This window comes from Ptychodera flava, unplaced genomic scaffold (assembly GCF_041260155.1).
Source record: "Ptychodera flava strain L36383 unplaced genomic scaffold, AS_Pfla_20210202 Scaffold_101__1_contigs__length_297651_pilon, whole genome shotgun sequence".
Classification (NCBI taxonomy): Eukaryota; Metazoa; Hemichordata; class Enteropneusta; family Ptychoderidae; genus Ptychodera; species Ptychodera flava.
Window position 1 is genome coordinate 24,273 of NW_027248283.1, and position 23,606 is coordinate 47,878.

The following is a 23,606-nucleotide window of genomic DNA, read 5'->3' on the forward strand; positions in this document are numbered from 1 at the left end:
CCTTCTTCTTCTTCTTCTTCTTCTTCTGCCGTTTTTTTGTCCTTCCTAATCTCAGAAACTGCTCGATGAAATTTTTTGAAACTTGGTACAATGTTTAAGGTCAATGAGAGGTAGTGCATGTTAGTCTTGAATTTTTAATTAGTCATGTGACCTGGCTACAATTTGAAATGAAATGTTTTTTACTGTCCCATTTCCATAAAATTTGACCGATCCAAAATCTTTTCGCAAACTTTATAGGCAATACTACCTAGATGCTATATATTAAATTTCAAGAAAATTGACCTGGCAGTTTTTGAGAAGAAGATTTTTAAACTATTATTTTTCTGATTTTTCAATGACCTTTGACCTCCCCTATACCTCTGCAGCTAAGCTATACCAATGGCTTATTCTGGCCTATGTAAGGGTCCCAATAGGCTAGCCTGTCTTGAACAATGACCTTTTTGGGGACCACATTGAACACCGAGATTTGGGGATGCCCCTTGACCTTTGACCTTGGCATCATTTAGCACATTATTAAACATGCAGGTATGCAATACTGGAGTACCAGATACAGCAAGAGGTCTGATTTTTGCTATAAGGAGGCAAACAAAGTTTTTGAGGTCAAAGGTCGTCCTGGTCACGTGACATTTTGTCAACACACTTGGCTCCTATACCTCCCTGTGTACCAAAAATCAGATCCCTAGCTCTATTGGCTAGCCCGGAATTAGATATGCGCATAATTAATGAGCCACGTGATGTGGTACCATATTGTCTTCCATCCCACCAAATATCAAGGCAGTAGCACTTGTGGTTACTGATTTACAAGCCTATTCGCGAAATCGAGGTCAAAGGTCATCCTGGTCACGTGACATTTTGTCAACACACTTGGATCCTATACTTCTCCCTGTGTACCAAAAATCAGATCCCTAGCTCTATTGGCTAGCCCTGAATTAGATATGCGCATAATTAATAAGCCACATGATGTGGTACCATATTGTCTTCCATCCTACCAAATATCAAGGCAGTAGCACTTGTGGTTACTGATTTACAAGCCCATTGGTGAAATCCAGGTCAAAGGTCATCCTGGTCACGTGACTTTTTGCCAAAATCTTTGCTTCCACACGTCTCCCCATGTACCAAAAATCAGACCCCTAGCTCTATTGGCTTGCCCAGCATTGGCATTAGCAGCCCCTGTGCAGTAATGCTGGCTGAGCATATTCCCTATTCATAAGCTGTAGGCTGGCCTCGTACGTAACTCAATCAGATGAAAGCTCGCTTGCTTCACATTCTGAAACACTGATCCGATTTTGGAATGAATCTCATGTTGGCTCTAAAATCAACTTACAACCCATGCTCTATCTTTGTAAGCCACTAGCTGAGTGCTGATCAGCTGCTATTCAAGCATAGAGACACGCACTATTTTTGAACCGGACTATCTTCGTGGGTAACGGATGACCTTGACCTAGTAGTCTACCTTTGACCTAAGCATCTCAACAGCATATTCCTGTGTATGTGTACCATGGCCCATATGCCTACAGCTTTCCCCTATTCCTTTCATTGGCTTTTTAGGGGCCGAGCGCCCTCATGGGCGAGGACCCTATTGGTATTGCTAAAGTTCTACTTCCTTCTTCTTTAGGGGCCGAGCGCCCTCATGGGCGAGGACCCTATTGGTATTGCTAAAGTTCTACTTCCTTCTTCTTCTTCTTCTTCTTCTTCTGCCGTTTTTTTGTCCTTCCTAATCTCAGAAACTGCTCAATGAAATTTTTTGAAACTTGGTACAATGTTTAAGGTCAATGAGAGGTAGTGCATGTTAGTCTTGAATTTTTAATTAGTCATGTGACCTGGCTACAATTTTGAAATGAAAATGTTTTTTACTGTCCCATTTCCATAAAATTTGACCGATCCAAAATCTTTTCGCAAACTTTATAGGCAATACTACCTAGATGCTATATATTAAATTTCAAGAAAATTGACCTGGCAGTTTTTGAGAAGAAGATTTTTAAACTATTATTTTTCTGATTTTTCAATGACCTTTGACCTCCCCTATACCTCTGCAGCTAAGCTATACCAATGGCTTATTCTGGCCTATGTAAGGGTCCCAATAGGCTAGCCTGTCTTGAACAATGACCTTTTTGGGGACCACATTGAACACCGAGATTTGGGGATGCCCCTTGACCTTTGACCTTGGCATCATTTAGCACATTATTAAACATGCAGGTATGCAATACTGGAGTACCAGATACAGCAAGAGGTCTGATTTTTGCTATAAGGAGGCAAACAAAGTTTTTGAGGTCAAAGGTCGTCCTGGTCACGTGACATTTTGTCAACACACTTGGCTCCTATACTTCTCCCTGTGTACCAAAAATCAGATCCCTAGCTCTATGGCTAGCCCGGAATTAGATATGCGCATAATTAATGAGCCACGTGATGTGGTACCATATTGTCTTCCATCCCACCAAATATCAAGGCAGTAGCACTTGTGGTTACTGATTTACAAGCCTATTCGCGAAATCGAGGTCAAAGGTCATCCTGGTCACGTGACATTTTGTCAACACACTTGGATCCTATACTTCTCCCTGTGTACCAAAAATCAGATCCCTAGCTCTATTGGCTAGCCCAGAATTAGATATGCGCATAATTAATAAGCCACATGATGTGGTACCATATTGTCTTCCATCCTACCAAATATCAAGGCAGTAGCACTTGTGGTTACTGATTTACAAGCCCATTGGTGAAATCCAGGTCAAAGGTCATCCTGGTCACGTGACTTTTTGCCAAAATCTTTGCTTCCACACGTCTCCCCATGTACCAAAAATCAGACCCTAGCTCTATTGGCTTGCCCAGCATTGGCATTAGCAGCCCCTGTGCAGTAATGCTGGCTGAGCATATTCCCTATTCATAAGCTGTAGGCTGGCCTCGTACGTAACTCAATCAGATGAAAGCTCGCTTGCTTCACATTCTGAAACACTGATCCGATTTTGGAATGAATCTCATGTTGGCTCTAAAATCAACTTACAACCCATGCTCTATCTTTGTAAGCCACTAGCTGAGTGCTGATCAGCTGCTATTCAAGCATAGAGACACGCACTTTTTTTGAACCGGACTATCTTCGTGGGTAACGAATGACCTTTGACCTAGTAGTCTACCTTTGACCTAAGCATCTCAACAGCATATTCCTGTGTATGTGTACCATGGCCCATATGCCTACAGCTTTCCCCTATTCCTTTCATTGGCTTTTTAGGGGCCGAGCGCCCTCATGGGCGAGGACCCTATTGGTATTGCTAAAGTTCTACTTCCTTCTTCTTAGGGGCCGAGCGCCCTCATGGGCGAGGACCCTATTGGTATTGCTCAAGTTCTACTTCCTTCTTCTTCTTCTTCTTCTTCTTCTGCCGTTTTTTTGTCCTTCCTAATCTCAGAAACTGCTCGATGAAATTTTTTGAAACTTGGTACAATGTTTAAGGTCAATGAGAGGTAGTGCATGTTAGTCTTGAATTTTAATTAGTCATGTGACCTGGCTACAATTTTGAAATGAAAATGTTTTTTACTGTCCCATTTCCATAAAATTTGACCGATCCAAAATCTTTTCGCAAACTTTATAGGCAATACTACCTAGATGCTATATATTAAATTTCAAGAAAATTGACCTGGCAGTTTTTGAGAAGAAGATTTTTAAAGTATTATTTTTCTGATTTTTCAATGACCTTTGACCTCCCCTATACCTCTGCAGCTAAGCTATACCAATGGCTTATTCTGGCCTATGTAAGGGTCCCAATAGGCTAGCCTGTCTTGAACAATGACCTTTTTGGGGACCACATTGAACACCGAGATTTTGGGATGCCCCTTGACCTTTGACCTTGGCATCATTTAGCACATTATTAAACATGCAGGTATGCAATACTGGAGTACCAGATACAGCAAGAGGTCTGATTTTTGCTATAAGGAGGCAAAAAAAGTTTTGAGGTCAAAGGTCGTCCTGGTCACGTGACATTTTGTCAACACACTTGGCTCCTATACTTCTCCCTGTGTACCAAAAATCAGATCCCTAGCTCTATTGGCTAGCCCGGAATTAGATATGCGCATAATTAATGAGCCACGTGATGTGGTACCATATTGTCTTCCATCCCACCAAATATCAAGGCAGTAGCACTTGTGGTTACTGATTTACAAGCCTATTCGCGAAATCGAGGTCAAAGGTCATCCTGGTCACGTGACATTTTGTCAACACACTTGGATCCTATACTTCTCCCTGTGTACCAAAAATCAGATCCCTAGCTCTATTGGCTAGCCCGGAATTAGATATGCGCATAATTAATAAGCCACATGATGTGGTACCATATTGTCTTCCATCCTACCAAATATCAAGACAGTAGCACTTGTGGTTACTGATTTACAAGCCCATTGGTGAAATCCAGGTCAAAGGTCATCCTGGTCACGTGACTTTTTGCCAAAAATCTTTGCTTCCACACGTCTCCCCATGTACCAAAAATCAGACCCCTAGCTCTATTGGCTTGCCCAGCATTGGCATTAGCAGCCCTGTGCAGTAATGCTGGCTGAGCATATTCCCTATTCATAAGCTGTAGGCTGGCCTCGTACGTAACTCAATCAGATGAAAGCTCGCTTGCTTCACATTCTGAAACACTGATCCGATTTTGGAATGAATCTCATGTTGGCTCTAAAATCAACTTACAACCCATGCTCTATCTTTGTAAGCCACTAGCTGAGTGCTGATCAGCTGCTATTCAAGCATAGAGACACGCACTATTTTTTTGAACCGGACTATCTTCGTGGGTAACGAATGACCTTTGACCTAGTAGTCTACCTTTGACCTAAGCATCTCAACAGCATATTCCTGTGTATGTGTACCATGGCCCATATGCCTACAGCTTTCCCCTATTCCTTTCATTGGCTTTTTAGGGGCCGAGCGCCCTCATGGGCGAGGACCCTATTGGTATTGCTCAAGTTCTACTTCCTTCTTCTTTAGGGGCCGAGCGCCCTCATGGGCGAGGACCCTATTGGTATTGCTCAAGTTCTACTTCCTTCTTCTTCTTCTTCTTCTTCTTCTGCCGTTTTTTTTCCTTCCTAATCTCAGAAACTGCTCGATGAAATTTTTTGAAACTTGGTACAATGTTTAAGGTCAATGAGAGGTAGTGCATGTTAGTCTTGAATTTTAATTAGTCATGTGACCTGGCTACAATTTTGAAATGAAAATGTTTTTTACTGTCCCATTTCCATAAAATTTGACCGATCCAAAATCTTTTCGCAAACTTTATAGGCAATACTACCTAGATGCTATATATTAAATTTCAAGAAAATTGACCTGGCAGTTTTGAGAAGAAGATTTTTAAAGTATTATTTTTCTGATTTTTTTTAAAGTATTTTTTTCTGATTTTCAATGACCTTTGACCTCCCCTATACCTCTGCAGCTAAGCTATACCAATGGCTTATTCTGGCCTATGTAAGGGTCCCAATAGGCTAGCCTGTCTTGAACAATGACCTTTTTGGGGACCACATTGAACACCGAGATTTTGGGGATGCCCCTTGACCTTTGACCTTGGCATCATTTAGCACATTATTAAACATGCAGGTATGCAATACTGGAGTACCAGATACAGCAAGAGGTCTGATTTTTGCTATAAGGAGGCAAACAAAGTTTTTGAGGTCAAAGGTCATCCTGGTCACGTGACATTTTGTCAGCACACTTCGCTCCTATACTTCTCCCTGTGTACCAAAAATCAGATCCCTAGCTCTATTGGCTAGCCCGGAATTAGATATGCGCATAATTAATGAGCCACGTGATGTGGTACCATATTGTCTTCCATCCCACCAAATATCAAGGCAGTAGCACTTGTGGGTACTGATTTACAAGCCTATTCGCGAAATCGAGGTCAAAGGTCATCCTGGTCACGTGACATTTTGTCAACACACTTGGATCCTATACTTCTCCCTGTGTACCAAAAATCAGATCCCTAGCTCTATTGGCTAGCCCGGAATTAGATATGCGCATAATTAATAAGCCACATGATGTGGTACCATATTGTCTTCCATCCTACCAAATATCAAGACAGTAGCACTTGTGGTTACTGATTTACAAGCCCATTGGTGAAATCCAGGTCAAAGGTCATCCTGGTCACGTGACTTTTTGCCAAAAATCTTTGCTTCCACACGTCTCCCCATGTACCAAAAATCAGACCCCTAGCTCTATTGGCTTGCCCAGCATTGGCATTAGCAGCCCCTGTGCAGTAATGCTGGCTGAGCATATTCCCTATTCATAAGCTGTAGGCTGGCCTCGTACGTAACTCAATCAGATGAAAGCTCGCTTGCTTCACATTCTGAAACACTGATCCGATTTTGGAATGAATCTCATGTTGGCTCTAAAATCAACTTACAACCCATGCTCTATCTTTGTAAGCCACTAGCTGAGTGCTGATCAGCTGCTATTCAAGCATAGAGACACGCACTATTTTTTGAACCGGACTATCTTCGTGGGTAACGAATGACCTTTGACCTAGTAGTTCTACCTTTGACCTAAGCATCTCAACAGCATATTCCTGTGTATGTGTACCATGGCCCATATGCCTACAGCTTTCCCCTATTCCTTTCATTGGCTTTTTAGGGGCCGAGCGCCCTCATGGGCGAGGACCCTATTGGTATTGCTAAAGTTCTACTTCCTTCTTCTTTAGGGGCCGAGCGCCCTCATGGGCGAGGACCCTATTGGTATTGCTCAAGTTCTACTTCCTTCTTCTTCTTCTTCTTCTTCTTCTGCCGTTTTTTGTCCTTCCTAATCTCAGAAACTGCTCGATGAAATTTTTTGAAACTTGGTACAATGTTTAAGGTCAATGAGAGGTAGTGCATGTTAGTCTTGAATTTTTAATTAGTCATGTGACCTGGCTACAATTTTGAAATGAAAATGTTTTTTACTGTCCCATTTCCATAAAATTTGACCGATCCAAAATCTTTTCGCAAACTTTATAGGCAATACTACCTAGATGCTATATATTAAATTTCAAGAAAATTGACCTGGCAGTTTTTGAGAAGAAGATTTTTAAACTATTATTTTTCTGATTTTTCAATGACCTTTGACCTCCCCTATACCTCTGCAGCTAAGCTATACCAATGGCTTATTCTGGCCTATGTAAGGGTCCCAATAGGCTAGCCTGTCTTGAACAATGACCTTTTTGGGGACCACATTGAACACCGAGATTTTGGGGATGCCCCTTGACCTTTGACCTTGGCATCATTTAGCACATTATTAAACATGCAGGTATGCAATACTGGAGTACCAGATACAGCAAGAGGTCTGATTTTTGCTATAAGGAGGCAAACAAAGTTTTTGAGGTCAAAGGTCATCCTGCTCACGTGACATTTTGTCAACACACTTGGCTCCTATACTTCTCCCTGTGTACCAAAAATCAGATCCCTAGCTCTATTGGCTAGCCCGGAATTAGATATGCGCATAATTAATGAGCCACGTGATGTGGTACCATATTGTCTTCCATCCCACCAAATATCAAGGCAGTAGCACTTGTGGTTACTGATTTACAAGCCTATTCGCGAAATCGAGGTCAAAGGTCATCCTGGTCACGTGACATTTTGTCAACACACTTGGATCCTATACTTCTCCCTGTGTACCAAAAATCAGATCCCTAGCTCTATTGGCTAGCCCTGAATTAGATATGCGCATAATTAATAAGCCACATGATGTGGTACCATATTGTCTTCCATCCTACCAAATATCAAGGCAGTAGCACTTGTGGTTACTGATTTACAAGCCCATTGGTGAAATCCAGGTCAAAGGTCATCCTGGTCACGTGACTTTTTGCCAAAATCTTTGCTTCCACACGTCTCCCCATGTACCAAAAATCAGACCCTAGCTCTATTGGCTTGCCCAGCATTGGCATTAGCAGCCCCTGTGCAGTATGCTGGCTGAGCATATTCCCTATTCATAAGCTGTAGGCTGGCCTCGTACGTAACTCAATCAGATGAAAGCTCGCTTGCTTCACATTCTGAAACACTGATCCGATTTTGGAATGAATCTCATGTTGGCTCTAAAATCAACTTACAACCCATGCTCTATCTTTGTAAGCCACTAGCTGAGTGCTGATCAGCTGCTATTCAAGCATAGAGACACGCACTATTTTTTGAACCGGACTATCTTCGTGGGTAACGGATGACCTTTGACCTAGTAGCTCTACCTTTGACCTAAGCATCTCAACAGCATATCCCTGTCTATGTGTACCATGGCCCATATGCCTACAGCTTTCCCCTATTGCTTTCATTGGCTTTTTAGGGGCCGAGCGCCCTCATGGGCGAGGACCCTATTGGTATTGCTCAAGTTCTACTTCCTTCTTCTTCTTAGGGGCCGAGCGCCCTCATGGGCGATGGCCCTATTGGTATTGCTAAAGTTCTACTTCCTTCTTCTTCTTCTTCTTTCTGCCGTTTTTTTGTCCTTCCTAATCTCAGAAACTGCTCGATGAAATTTTTTGAAACTTGGTACAATGTTTAAGGTCAATGAGAGGTAGTGCATGTTAGTCTTGAATTTTAATTAGTCATGTGACCTGGCTACATTTTGAAATGAAAATGTTTTTTACTGTCCCATTTCCATAAAATTTGACCGATCCAAAATCTTTTCGCAAACTTTATAGGCAATACTACCTAGATGCTATATATTAAATTTCAAGGAAATTGACCTGCAGTTTTTGAGAAGAAGATTTTTAAAGTATTATTTTTCTGATTTTTCAATGACCTTTGACCTCCCCTATACCTCTGCACCTAAGCTATACCAAATGGCTTATTCTGGCCTATGTGAGTGTCCTGGGGGGGGGGGGGGGCCGGGGGCTTGTGACTACTGAACAATGACCAACAGGGTATCAAACTGCAAATCAATGTTTTGAGGATGAACTTGACCTATGACCCTAGCATGTTTCTAAACCTCATTTATTATGCACATATCTAATTCTGGGCAAGCCAATAGAGCTGGAGGTCTGATTTTGGTAGAAAGGGATAACTATTGAAAACAATTTTTTTCACAAATGTCACATGACCTTGATGACCTTTGACCTCAAATATACATATCTGTCAATAACTCAGTAACCACAAAGGCTACACCCTTCATATTTGGTATGATGGGACACCTTATTGTACCATAGGTCATGCCTCATTAATTATGCACATATCTAATTCTGGGCAAGCCAATAGAGTTAGAGGTCTGGTTTTTGGTATATAGTTATAACTATGGGATACAATTTTTTTCACAAAATGTCACGTGACCTTGATGACCTTTGACCTCAAATATACATATCTGTCCATAACTCAGCAACCGCATTGGCTACACCTGTCATATTTGGTATGATGGGAGACCTTATGGTACCACATGTCATGCCTCATTAAATATGCACATAACTAATTTTGGGCAAGCCAATAGAGTTAGAGGTCTGATTTTGGTATAAAGGGATAACTATGGGATACAATTTTTTTGACAAAATGTCACGTGACCTCGATGACCTTTGACCTCAAATATACATATATGTCCATAACTCAGTAACCACAAGGGTTACACCCTTTATATTTGGTATGATGGGAGACCTTATGGTACAGTATGTCATGCCTCATTAAATATGCACATATCTAATTTTGGGCAAACCAACAGAGATAGAGGTCTGATTTTTGGTATATGGGGATAATAAAGGGACACAAATATATTGATAAAATATCATGTGAACTTGGTGACCTTTGACCTCAAATATACGCATGTACCTTAACATGAGCAACAATTAGTACAAACACCTTCATCGTTAGTATAATAGCAGATCTCAAGGTGACGCATCATGTGTCTCATCAACTATGCGAGCTGCTCGGCCCCGCCAACGCTGCTTGCAGCTTTAATCCTCTTTTTCTTCTTCTTCTGCCGATTCTTTGTCGACCTAGATCTCTTAAACGGCTGAACGAAAACTTCTCAATTTGCAGGGCTAGTAGTATCAATTAGTACTCGTGCACCTCACCCTTGAAATTTTGATTGGTCACGTGACCTGGTGGCCATATTGGATTTTCCAAAAACCTAAAAAGGCTTCTCCAGAAGACCTAGGGGTCTAGTCGATTTGAAATTTTTTGTATAGTAAGCATGACCTAAGGTCTCTAGAATTTGCAAATAAAATCGCATGCGGTCACGTGACCTTGGCCACCATATTGGATTTTCTAAAATAGTCATTTAATCTTTAAAAATCTTCTTCTCCAGAACCAAAACATCGATTAAGCTAAAATTTTACTCATGTCATCCTTACAGTGATCTCTATTAAGTTTGCAAAAGACATTTCGATCGGTCACGTGGTTTGGCCGCCATATTGGATTTTTTGAAATCACAATTTAATCTTTAAAAATCTTCTTCTCCAGAACAAATTCACCAATTGAACTAAAATTTAATAAATGTCATCTACAGTGTGATCTCTTTCAAGTTTGCGAAAAGCGTTTCGATTGGTCACGTGGTTTGGCCGCCATATTGGATTGTGCAAAAAATCGTAATTTAATCTTTAAAAATCTTCTTCTCCAGAGCCAAAACACTGATTAAGCTGGAATTTTACTCATGTCATGCTTACAGTGATCACTTTCAAGTTTGTGAAAGGCGTTTTGATCGGTCACGTGGTTTGGGCCGCCATATTGGATTTTGCGAAAATCGTAATTTCATCTTTAAAAATCTTCTTCTCTAGAACCAACACACCGAGTAGACTGCAATTTTACATGTATCATCTATTGTAATATCTCTTTCAGGTTTGTGAAAGGCATTCGGATAGGTCACATGGTTTTGCCGCCATATTTGATTTTGCAAAACTCGTAATTTAATCTTTTAAAATATTTTCTTCCAGAACCAATACACAGATTGAACTAAAATTTTACACTCATAATCCCTAGTGGTAGTTCTTTCTAATTTCCGAAAGGCGTTTGGGTCAGTCAGGAGGTTTGTTCGCTGTAGTGGATATAGCGAAAATCGCAATTTAATCCTTAAAAATTTTCTTCTCAAAAACCAACACACAGATTTAACTGAAATGTTACTTCATATCTTTCTTAGTGCGAGCACTTTCAAGTTTGCGAAAGGTATTTGGATCGGTTAAGTCGCCCCAATGTTCATAAGGCAGCAGTTTAAAACCTCGTCAGTCAGAAGATCGATCAGTGATGTATGTTATAATTGTACACTTGAGAGTCAAAGACGGAACAACAGACTGCAATGCCCGCTGTCAAATTCAACTAGCAGTCGCACGAACCCTAATCTCGGCCCATGTATTAACTTCAGCGCCCAGGTTTTGTACGCCAGGATGACGTTGTCAAGTATACTGCCACGGAAGTACTTAGAAGAGCGTGCCACTAACTTTAGGGGTGGCCGACTGCTGTGATTGACTGAAATAGAGCGGGACAAGGTCCTGCCACAATTACTGGGGTCTACACACAGCTGTTTTGTTAGAGTCAAGGATCATAAATGAAGCTATTCGGGTAATTTTGTATGTAGGTGTCTGAATGCACGCTCACTTGTTCATCACGAATAAAAAAGTAAGATATATGTATGACATTGCAAGGTATGGTGATTTTTTTATGTTTCTCTATCTGACATGCATGGAGTGGCCCTGGTGTGTTGTGTAACTGAGAGCATGTAGCTGATAAAAAATGTAAACAAGACCACATCAAAATTGCTGATACACATCGATTAAAACAACACTTTGTGTAATGAAGTTCATGGTGACGTTGAGATCTAATTGAAACTAAAATGTCAATATTATGAAGTAAGGGTATGATAAACATTATAGGCTGTTTGTCATAAACATTTTGAAATCGGAACGTGAGAAGTAAAATACTTGTAGAAAATGTATTGCGTCACTGTTGCTGAAATAACAGGCTATCGACTCAATGCCGGCGAACTGCAAAATCGTCACTCACAGCCTGCAGTAGACTTGGTTCAAGTCTGTGATTTGTGAATGTTTGAGTGGAGTGAACGCAATGATTTGTATTTTGCTTTCATGTGAAACGCGCGCGTGAGTGGACGCGATGAGTGGAGTGAACGCTATACAGCGGAGTTTCATCCGGCAGAAACTAACTCACTACTGCGCAGACTCAAACGTGACGCATTCAATCGCTGGGAAAACCTGGCGTGAGCTGCCAAATTCCGGATAGGTTTGTACGAAATAGGAGAGACACAAGAGAAACTATTATAAATGATTTTATTTTTTTAAAATTCACCGACTTGAACCAAGTCTAAGCCTGCAGGTAAAATGGTTAATCAGAGCTGGACGCTCTTGCCATTGTTCTAGGTCTAATTAGGTGCGACCATATCAGTTGTTAGTGTAGCTGTTCAGAATGTTTGTTTGCGCAGCTTATTACAGTGGGAACACTCAGTAAATATGCACTTCCTCAATTCCAAGGTTTGAATATTTAAGCATGTGCACTTGAGTGACACCAACGTTCAGAAACAACAATGCTAGAAACTTTTGCTCCAAGTACCACTACTGTCACTATTCAGTTTCAACGATCAACTCCATGAGTAATTTAGAACGTTCTTGTGTATGTTATCCAAACACTCTACATTAGGTGCCATACAATAAATTCTTTGTTTGCCGTTCGCGTGCTGGTAGGATTTTCAATGGACGAAATCTGAAAAACAAACATAAATCGCCTGCTTGAAAATAAGGTGCGTTGTGGCCTTCCTTTGTTCGCAATGACGCAGGCAGTGTTTCCGCTGCCTGCTCGCAAAATCGCAAATGCGAGAAAAAGTAGCGTTTGCCGAGAAGATTTAGGCAAATATTATCCAAACTTGCGGATCGAAAATTGCAGATGACGTCATCACTTTGTCTGTCACGCGCTGTCCTGCATTCAACTTGAGAAGTAATACTTTATCTCTGTGCATCCCCGACCTTATGCGTCAGACGATCGTATTTGTAACACATACAGTAATGAATAAAATTGTTACGAAATAGCTAACAAACCAAAAGTACCCATGTTTACCATGACTATTTGACTAAGATGTTACTAAGTTTTGGGCTGGACAACTTCGCACAATGTACCTACAGATTGCTCCGTGCACTGTGCAGTACAACGTCGTCACAGGCGTGCTGTTTACTTGGTAGTTTGTATAAGTATAGTTTATGCTACGTTCCGACGTTCTCTTCCGTAGAACGTCAGAACATAGCATAAACTACACTTATACAAATACCTAGCTCTGCATGACAGGGCTGTGTGTTACCGGCGTTATACGATGTGGTGGGAGGCCGTATAACGCCTGTAACACACAGCCCTGCCATGCAAACAGCACGCTTGTGAGTGTCATCATCAACACTGAAGGATCGTAGTGACGGTGAAACTAAGCAAAAACGGCAAACTTTCGTTTTTGACTTTAGGCAGCTCCACCAATATTGGGGAGAAACCACCCCTAACACAGGTTGTAAGCGCAAGTAAAGCTATGAAATGGAAAGAAAGATTATGATCAGAGTAGGAAAGTCGACTGGAATTTGGTTAAAAGCATACGGCTTTTTTTCAACGTAGAGCGAGTAAGGCACTCCTGAACGGCGAAAATGTTGGTGGTGTATTGCTGCCAACAAGAAAATATCTGTACTGACGTTAGGAACTTGTGTGAATTGGCTTCCTTAAAGATGAATTCGCAAGAATTTTCAGTGTATTGTGACGTGATATTGTAAACAGATTTTCAGAGAAGGCGCTCGCTCGTCCGCAGAGTACAGTCGACGTACTTCCGCATTCATATTGTGCAAATGTGCAAGTCTTGTCGCGATATTTGAGCATTTAACTTGACCGTCAGTGAAACAAAATGATGTTTCTCCATATCAAATCATTATGTGTTTTATATTTTCGGGTTCTCTTTACGTATTAGACATGAACATTTGGATATATGATCCGTGATTTTCGCGATCCGTGGCATGATTCATATCAAGCTGGCCGTGAATAGGCACTGACGTTTTTGATGATGACCCCTGGCCCAAGTGTCATCGATGCGCTGTGCGTTGCCAGTGTCCGAGCATCGCTTGTTAAATTCATAGAGCTACCAAAGCTCCATGCTAAATTCAAGCGTAAAGCAAATTTATCGAAAGTCTATAATGCACACATTTCTCAAGTCTAAGAGTATTTTACTTTTGAACTGCTATGAGAATGGACATCTAATTCGTTTGAAAAACTGGTATGCAGAAGCAGGTTTCGTGCCGTTGTCTATAGCGATATGTGCAGTACAGCATTGATAGCGATTACAGGTTGTAACTATTAAATATAGCTGCATCGCATACGCCTAACTTTTGCCTCAGGACTGGTATTATTTGACACTTAAAAAGGAGGATTCGTACTCAAGGCTGTTATGATTTGTTCAGCTACCCACTCTTCTTACTGCAAAACTTGTAATCTTATAAAAGAGACTGTAGTTTCAACTTTTACCACGATGTTTAGCATTTGTTTCCTGAGTAACAACTCATACTTTGTTATTGCCAGTAACTTTTGCATTTTAATATTTGGAATTTTCAGGTTTTGAAGAACACCCTTTTGTTCTACCCAACATTTTGAAATTCATAGTGTACAGGTCATTAAAACAACTAGTACTACGCCAAGAAAAATAAAACGTTTCTTTCTTATTCTAGACATATTTCAAAAATTGTGTGGTGACGCGGGTTTCTTTTTCATTCTTCAATCAACAACGCAGGAAAAAATGACAACATCATGATGCATGCACAGACAAATGTACAGCAGCGTTGCTTTATTATTTTTGTACAGCAACAGTTCAGCGGTTTAAGTGCAGCATTTGCACAGTTTTCACAGAGTAATATAAGAGTGAAATATGTATACACTTCTGATTTGAATGTTAGTGTCAATTATTTGTACGATTCTGTTTTATACATGCACTATCGTGATGTATTTTTTGCAGGTTTTTTCATGTATTTCCTCATTAGCAGAAAATAGGACGCAGAGGAAGAAAAAAAACTTTATTTTTCTTGTCATCACATCAGTCTGTATGGCTGACAAGTGACCACACAATTAATGGACTTTTATTGTAATACTATTTCCCATTTGTCTATGACACACACTTTTTAAAGTCATGTAAATGGAAATGGGGAAAATGATCTTTGACACGAAATTTTCATGTATAACAACTAGTTCAAGGATATATCAACACATAGGACACATATTAAATTTACAGAATGAGCTAGGATGGTATACATCAATTTGGCTTAAAATGCTGGTTCGCCTAGACATAAAATGATGTGGTAAGGCAGGAATTTGTTACTGTAATTTTTTTTTATTCTTCAATCAACAACACGGAGTTAAACATGACAACATCATAGGAATGCACGCAGACTGCACAGCAGTGTTGCTTAATTATTTGTGTATAACAACAGTTCTTTGATTAACTTAAGCGCAGCATTTGCACAGTTTTGACAGCGCAATATAAGAGTTACATATGAGTACAGTTCTGAATGGAATATAAGTGTCAATTATTTTTTTAAGCTTCTGTTTTATACATATACTATCGCCGAGTTTTTTGTGTTTATTTTGTTTTTTTAATTATTTCCCCATGAGCAGAATAAAGGCTGACGCGGCGGATCTGAATTGACGGGCACGAGGATGACAGACAAAATTTTTATTTTTCTTGTCATCACATCAGTCTGTATGGCTGACAAGTGACCACACAATCAGTGGAAATTTATTGTAATGCTATTTCCCGTTTGTCTATGACACACTTTTCAAAATCATGTAAATGGGAAATGAGAAAAATGATCTTTGACAGGAAATTTTCACTTATAACACTAGTCAAAGGATTTGTCAACACATAGGACACATGGTAAATTTCCAGAATGAGCTATGATGCTCTACATCAATTGTACTTAAAATGCTTGTTCGCTCTCTCTGTCAAGCATACTTTTCACAATCATTTCACATGGGAATTGAGATGCGTGAGCTTATAAATGTATTTTCACATGTGTTAACAACTAGTCTAAAGATTTCTCTACACATGAAACACATGGAAGCTCAAAATTTGCACACTGTATCATCAATGCAAGTACTTTCAACCATGGCAACCGCTTGGGCCCCGCCAACGCTGCTTGCAGATTGAATTGTACATGTTTTTGTTATTTTGTAAAATATGTAACAATTCTTTGGAGTTCCAAGAACAGGATTGAACTTATTAACATGCCTTACTTTATCGAACGTCACGAGTTACGTTCAGAAAGGACAGATAGCACACGCGTATGCACGAGTGTCCACTTAACTGGTTACTATAAGTGGACCATACATGTCCTTTCCCTGTAGCTGTTGCCATCTCGAAGTCATCTGTGATTGCAACTGGTTCGAGTGGAAAGATTGCGAAACACTTCAAGTTTCCTGGGCGTTTTTTCACCAATTAAATGTTAATAAAATGAAATTATGATTCCCTATCATATCAGCAATAATGAATATATGAGATGAAATCGTACATTTTGCGGCTCCATGAATGTGCATAATTTATTGGCAAAGAAGGAAAACATTGATTTCTATAAGAGGGAAATATCATAAATATGATTCTTAAAAAAGCTGTTGAGTTTGTCTCTGGTTATCACTTACTAATGCAAATGGCATCCGATAAGAATGTCGTCGAATTGAATGGAAACTTTGTAATATCGCAAGGCATTGTTTACTGGATAAATAAAAATTTCAACGTGACGTGTAGCTTGTCAAGACAAACCGTTGTATGGAATTTCTAATGTATATTTCACGATTACTTATGCTTGATAAGTCTTCATATCAGTAAACCTTAATGCCAAATGCGTGTTTTGCCAAAAGGGGGAACTGACAAATAACTTGCATCCTTGCTATCCGTGAATGAAATTGATGCCTACCAATGATGTTCACAGTCATTATAATCGACAAAAAAGGACGACGGCAACCCATCAAAAGTTCTCAAGTTTTTTTCTGGATGTGAGCAGACAGGTTAAAAGTGGCTTTAGCTATTTGGAGATATTATGTAGTTTTACTTATTTGTAATAGTTTCCAACGCTGTAAAATAATAAAATACTGCAGAAATAAGGGTCCCAAGGTTCTGATGTTCATTAAATGGTTAGAACGAGAGGAAACGCCATGATATAACAGGCAAGACGGAGCCAAGATATGCTGCCAAAAATTGAACAAATGTGACAAAAGTCATCTTGTACTGGAAAACTTTCCGTTAACGCAAAATCCTGCGTATTTCACGCCAACTTACTCTGAAGTACACAAAGTAAATTGACGTCTGCGTAATCCAATACGCCTTGGAAAAATGCAGTCTCCGTAACAAATACATGAGCACACGTGGTTTCACTCCAGTGCTTAGTTTATCCAGGACTAAAATCAATGTGTGCTGAAAAAGAATGTGAATTATTTGCAATATTTTATCCTACATCCTGTCAATTATGTCGCGTCAATTGTTTCCTTCAAGGATGTACCAATAGAAATGTAACATGTTCAATAGTTCGTTGTTATTCCAAAAAAAATGCTTCTGCCGTTGCACCCGATGCCTAATTGTAAACCCTGTAGATCTCTGTGTCGAATATCAACAATTTTAGCTAATGCTAAGCAGAGTTAGAAATAATAGTTCAATGGCCGGTCTGTACGCTTCTTTACAACGATTATCGTGAACTCTCTCCAAATATGTAAAGTTGGCCATAATTGCAGCCGCGATTCGAGTCCCATATGTCCCATGTGAACGTGGGTTCAGTAATCAAAACAGGATTTAAACATTGAAATGTCGTTGTCTGAGTGAAGATGTTATAAATGATCTGATGGCGATAACAATGGTAGACCAAAAACGTGGCAAATATGACTTAAAGTTCCATTAGCTGTATCTTCTTGCGATTTTTCCGTTAGTTTTGATTGAAATGATCACTGGCTTATGTTGAATAGCCTGTCAAATAACAGAGAATCGCATATTATTCGGAAACATTACGTGCCCTACAATTAAATAACATGTGATTTTACAACGAAAATTGCAATTTTTGTCCGGACAGAAATACAAACTCTGTTGACACGCGGATTGCAACGTAGGCATTCTTCTGCACCTGCGCGAGCCATTTACAGCAATTTCAAAATAAATATTCATTACTTATGCCCAGCACTTACGTCGTAGTCCATTGTCCGAGCACGTTGCGTAGCCAGATGTCTGGCAATCCTCGACGCAATGTTGTTTTGATCCCGCAATAAACGTGAACTTGTACATCTGGCGTGATCGCGGCGTCACCATATCTGCGTTCTCCCCAGCACGCTGAGCATGACGGACGTCAACAAATGAGCTCGGAAGGGAAACACGTTTGAACAAAAATTAGCAGTTTTATGTGGCTATAACATCACTAATCATGTTTGTTTTCGTAAAACAACATTTTGCAACAAATATGAGCCTCCAACATGGAATTTTCCGAGGTAAAAAATGGTCAACAGTTACAAATAATTGCCCTTTAAGAGCAGCGATGATAGAGTTCAGGCAGCAAAAACATCATTGAATGTAGGAGACAGAAAAAGTAAAGAAATGAATACCGTCGACAGATATAGAGAAGAGAACAGAAGAGTATTAAAGATTGTAAAACCATTATCACTGCTGATATTTATTTAACAATGTATTAATTGACTATTGAACCGATTTTCGATATTGCTGATACAGCTATTTTATAGGTACTTACATGTAGTTGTACGCATTTTGATACATTTTACGCAAATGCCATTGAATCATGGTGTTAAGGAATGTGTTTTAACAAAATATTATGGGGCGTCAATTTCCAGTAAGCGAAGTCAAACTTTGTATACTTGGGTAACTAACTTCAGAAGAGCAACTTTAACAATGTTTGCTTTGTTCTCAGTAAAACTCTACGTAAATGTTTTTCAGCGTATGTTTCTCTTTCCTTCCCACACAGAGAGACACACACAGAGACAAAGACACACATTCTCTCTCCCCCCTCTCTCTCTCTCTCTCTCTCTCCTCTCTCTCTCTCTCTCTCTCTCTCTCTCTCTCTCTGTCTCTCTCGTCACGTTTTATCTCGTCATGTTCTAAATACATGTTGACAATTGCTTAATCGCGGTCAACATTCAATGTCAGAGTCAATGTCAGGTATCGAGTATTGGATCTACCATCATTCTAATGTTTTATTCCTTCAGTGTTCAATAATGTCAGAGAGACAACAAAGGAACAACGCTGGCAAAATTACATCTTCAGTCGTCAAAAGCTGGTAAACTCCGAAACAAACGATATTTCAAGGCCTCTAGCAAACTCTGGGTTATCACCGTCGAACGTCTGTCAACCTTGCTTGCTAATGAACGTATTTCAATGTACAGGCAACGTTGTGCATAAAATGTCAAAGGTGAATTTCACTGTAAGGAAAGTATATGACTTTAAAACTGGCTGCAAAACAAACAATAAACATATGATTAAGCTATAATACCGACTTTAGAGGCCCAGCGTATTATTTCATCGCGAACGCCCTCGGAAGTTAGTAGAGTTCAATCAAACATGTGAGGGCGATGGGTGGGTTAGTGGTATGGTAGGTAGGTAGGTAGGTAGGTAGGTAGGTAGGTTACGTTTGTCACTTTGATTCCACTGAGTATTTTAAACCAAAGGCTGATTCACTTTGTACACTTAATCATGTGGCACCAAGCTTTATATGTGTGGATAAAACATACACACAAATACATGGTACATGTTATAAATTTGACTATTTTAGAAGAATTATTTTGGGTATTTTGCATGTTGCTGTATTTGTCCTTTTTCGTCGCATGGAGACACAAATCTACTTATCACTGATAATCTGGATAGTATTTTGATTTTATTTTCCTTCTATATTGTCGTATAATTTGCTTGTCTTACAAAAGCCATCAAGACGGAAGACATATTTGGAGACTTGTAAATCGTATGATCTCATCATTCCCCTGATGCAGAATACAAAAATGAGGTCATGATAATGCGTCAATTTGTTTCGAAATGCTTGAACGACTTCAATAAAAATTGAAGGCACAGCACCTCAATAACTGATATCATTTTCATGTTGGCATTGTCCTAACAAGAATAACATTTAGCGCTTATAATTAGCTGATGATTGAACCTAATATATGCATATTGGAAACTCATTTCGGATTAAAGATTAACATTTAATAATAGGTAATGTACACGCTCTGCACACGACACTAGTCAAGCCAGTCACAGCCAATTATATTTGTGGATATCAAACCTTCCTGATATTATAATACCATAAGCACCAGAGTAATTTTAGAGCGATCCAAGTTGCAGCAACATGAACACAACGGTTAACAGTAGAAAGTTGGACATTGATCTTATTCTTATCGTTACACAGGCGATGCCAATTTTTGTCATTGGTGTCCTAATTATCATCAGTAATGTGGTGAACATCGCCGTTTTTAGGAAAAATGACAAGATTTTTCCCATCGGAGGTAGATGTTTCGCGATTTCTCTCGCTACCGCTGATCTCATAATGGGGTTCCTGTTTCTTACATCACTTGTTGGCTGTGTGACACAGGAGCCTCTCATCAATAACGTTCGCCCATTATGTGCTACGTTAGGCGCTTTGTATCACACTGCTGTGACGGCATCTACCATGTCTTTGACACTCATTGCTGTGGACAGATTTCTTGCCATACAATGGCCTCTTCGGTATCCCGTCTTGATGACAAAGAAGAGAGCAGTGGTGATGGCTCTGGCTGGTTGGATTTTCCTGGCGTCGTATTCAATTTCTCTGAGATTCATCATCGGTAGTGACTTTTACGGCTACCACACCGCAACCTATATATGCATCCCCCTTTACGGAGGATATGATATAGTGATACTCACCGCCATCATGTGTAAGATTGTCCCGTTTGGAGTTATAATAGTGCTCTACGCTCGAATACTAGCAGTCGCAAGAAACCAGCTAAAGCGAATCAGCCATCATGTACCAAAGCGTCAAGAAAATGGGAGGTCAACCGGATATGCGACAGATACCGCAAACTTGAAAGCAGTCAAAATATTTATTGCAGTGACAACTGCCTTCGCGATATCATGGGCACCGTATGGTGGTGTCATATTGTTTTACGTAATATATCGTAAAGACTCTGAGGATGCGGCCGACTGGATCGAGAGATTGGCATCGTGCTTTGTAGCATCAAACAGTTTCTGGAACTTCATCATCTACAGCGTAATGAACTCTTCATTTAGGCGAGCCGTTTTGCTACTCTTAAAAAAATGCTGCCCCTATTCAAACCAGTCACGTGTAGAAAATATTAGCATTGGTACTCACGAATGAGTGAATACAAGATTCTTATCCTGAGAAGGAAGCAAATATGGTGATGGTCTTTTCTGAGTACTGTTAATGCCATGTTTTCTGTCAAACCCAGTTACCAGATTTCATTTCCTCAAGTGGCATTGGACAATGTTGATCATCAGTGTCCACATCCGGAAAATAACATGATAACTTTAGACGCTATTGAAATGTTTTGATCTATCGACAGTATTAAAATTATTTGTGGCAATTATTACGGAGCGCCAAATGTTTCAAAAATATTTATCGATTCAGTGCAAAAATAAACGGTCTTCTCAATTGAAATAAAAATTCGGTCTCATTAGGAAGGAAATAAGTAAGAAAAGTATAATTAAAAAAACAAAAGACGGAAATGTCATTTAATACTTCATTTTAACTGGAGAAAAATCTTTAAAGCGTTATTAGAAAAATTTGAAAAGTTATACATCCATACTTATCGACATATATACACGTATAATAGTTCCCGTAAAAGGTGCAATGAGAGCTGATTTTACAAAAAAAGAGAGAAAAATATGTAATACAGTGGTACGTCCACAAAATTCACAAGAAAATCACCTAAAATCACTACTACCACTCGGAAAAAATAGTACAAAAAATAAAAATGTGAACCACATACAGAAAATCATTATAAAAGAATCAGACAAAAAAGTCATGCATACATAAAATTATTTATGTACTTAAGAAAATTAAAAAGCACTACGTCTCATAATAAACGTATTATAGATAATCAAAAATATAATATGAATCACCAGCCGCTTTGACAGTAAAGAGAGAAAATCGGAGAAAAAATTCGGCAGTGATGGCTCTAGACAAAAGTGGATCTCATCTACAAAAAAATAAAATAAAATAAAATAAAAACGAAAAAATTAAAAAACGCCATGAACAGAGATACAAAAAACCGCGTGGGCCAGTGGAAAGAAAAAAAACAAATGAGGACTCGCCACAGCAAAAAAAAAAGAAAAAAAAAAAAAAAAAAAAAAAAAACGAGCACTCGCCACAGAAAAAAAAACAACAAGCCCGAAATTACAATTATTTTATTCAAAAAACTCATGGTGCACGTTTCCTTCGATCGATGAATCCCCAACAGCGGGGAATCCGATCACCACATACTCCAATGTTTGACGAAATATTAATTGAGCATTTCAGTGATAACGTGACATCTTGAAACCTATAGCTCTGTTTGGCTCGGCCCTGCTCCACTTGAAACCATACTTGATGAAATGAAGTGGGCAATATCATCTAAAGAACGTCCAAGTTAACAGTGAATAGTTCCAGAGAGTCAAGTAAAGTGAGCCAATTTCAGGCAGTCCACAGGTCGGATCACGAGCGAGACGTACACCCATGACCCTTCATAGCAACACTGCGAACATATCGATGCCTTAGGTGCGGTATGGCAGGGAGCCCACTGCAGGCCTTCCACCGAGCCGCACTGTCATCGCCGTTTGGCCCACATGATTTCTACAGAGTTTTATACATGTGGTTCGATACATCGGGTTCAAATACCATGATAATAAACCACCTCGTTGTTTGGTAATTCCTCGTCTATCCTCAAAGATCACCCAAATCATGATAAAATGAATAGTTTTGAAGAAATCTGCCGCGTGTTGAGAGAATGTCCATCGTTTTCCGTGTTCGACAAGACGAGCAACGCAACTGTACAAGCCTTACGACTACGAGTAGGCGCGAGTGTCCGGCCTTCGCACGCCAGACACTCTCACTATACTCGCAGGGCTAGACCGGCACATACACGACATGTCGATCCCCATTGCAGAAATCTTTATATCCACACAGTCCAATATATGGAGCTACAATATTTGTGCAGTAGCCTATACATAGCTCTGGGTGGCAGGGCTGTGAGTTACCGGCGTTATACGGCCTGGCCGTATAACGCCGGTAACTCACAGCTAGCCCTGCCACCCAGAGCTAAATTTAAACGGAGTGTTTTCAGCCCGAGTATTATTGCCTTTGCCACACTCCGTTTAGAGGCTAAACCCACGTTATACGAGTGTGGTTCGATACATAGCGGCCGCTGCAAGCTCTGCATGGCAGGGCTGTGTGTTACCGGCGTTATGCGGGAGGCAGCCCTGCCATGCAGAACGAGGCCGCTGCATGGTATGCAATTTTACTATGCATACCCACACGGCGGCCGCTGTGTATCGAACGACACGTAACTGTGGGCTAGCGGCTAGCCATCGTTTTGTTGGGGTTTGGGCACAGACTGTCTATGGTTTGGGAGAGGCGGCCCTACACTTTACAGCGAGGGGGTCGCTGGTTGTACTAGTGACGGGACCGCCAGCCGCTGGCTTACCATCTCGAGTGTACATTGAAGCGGGGGACCGCTGGCAGCCG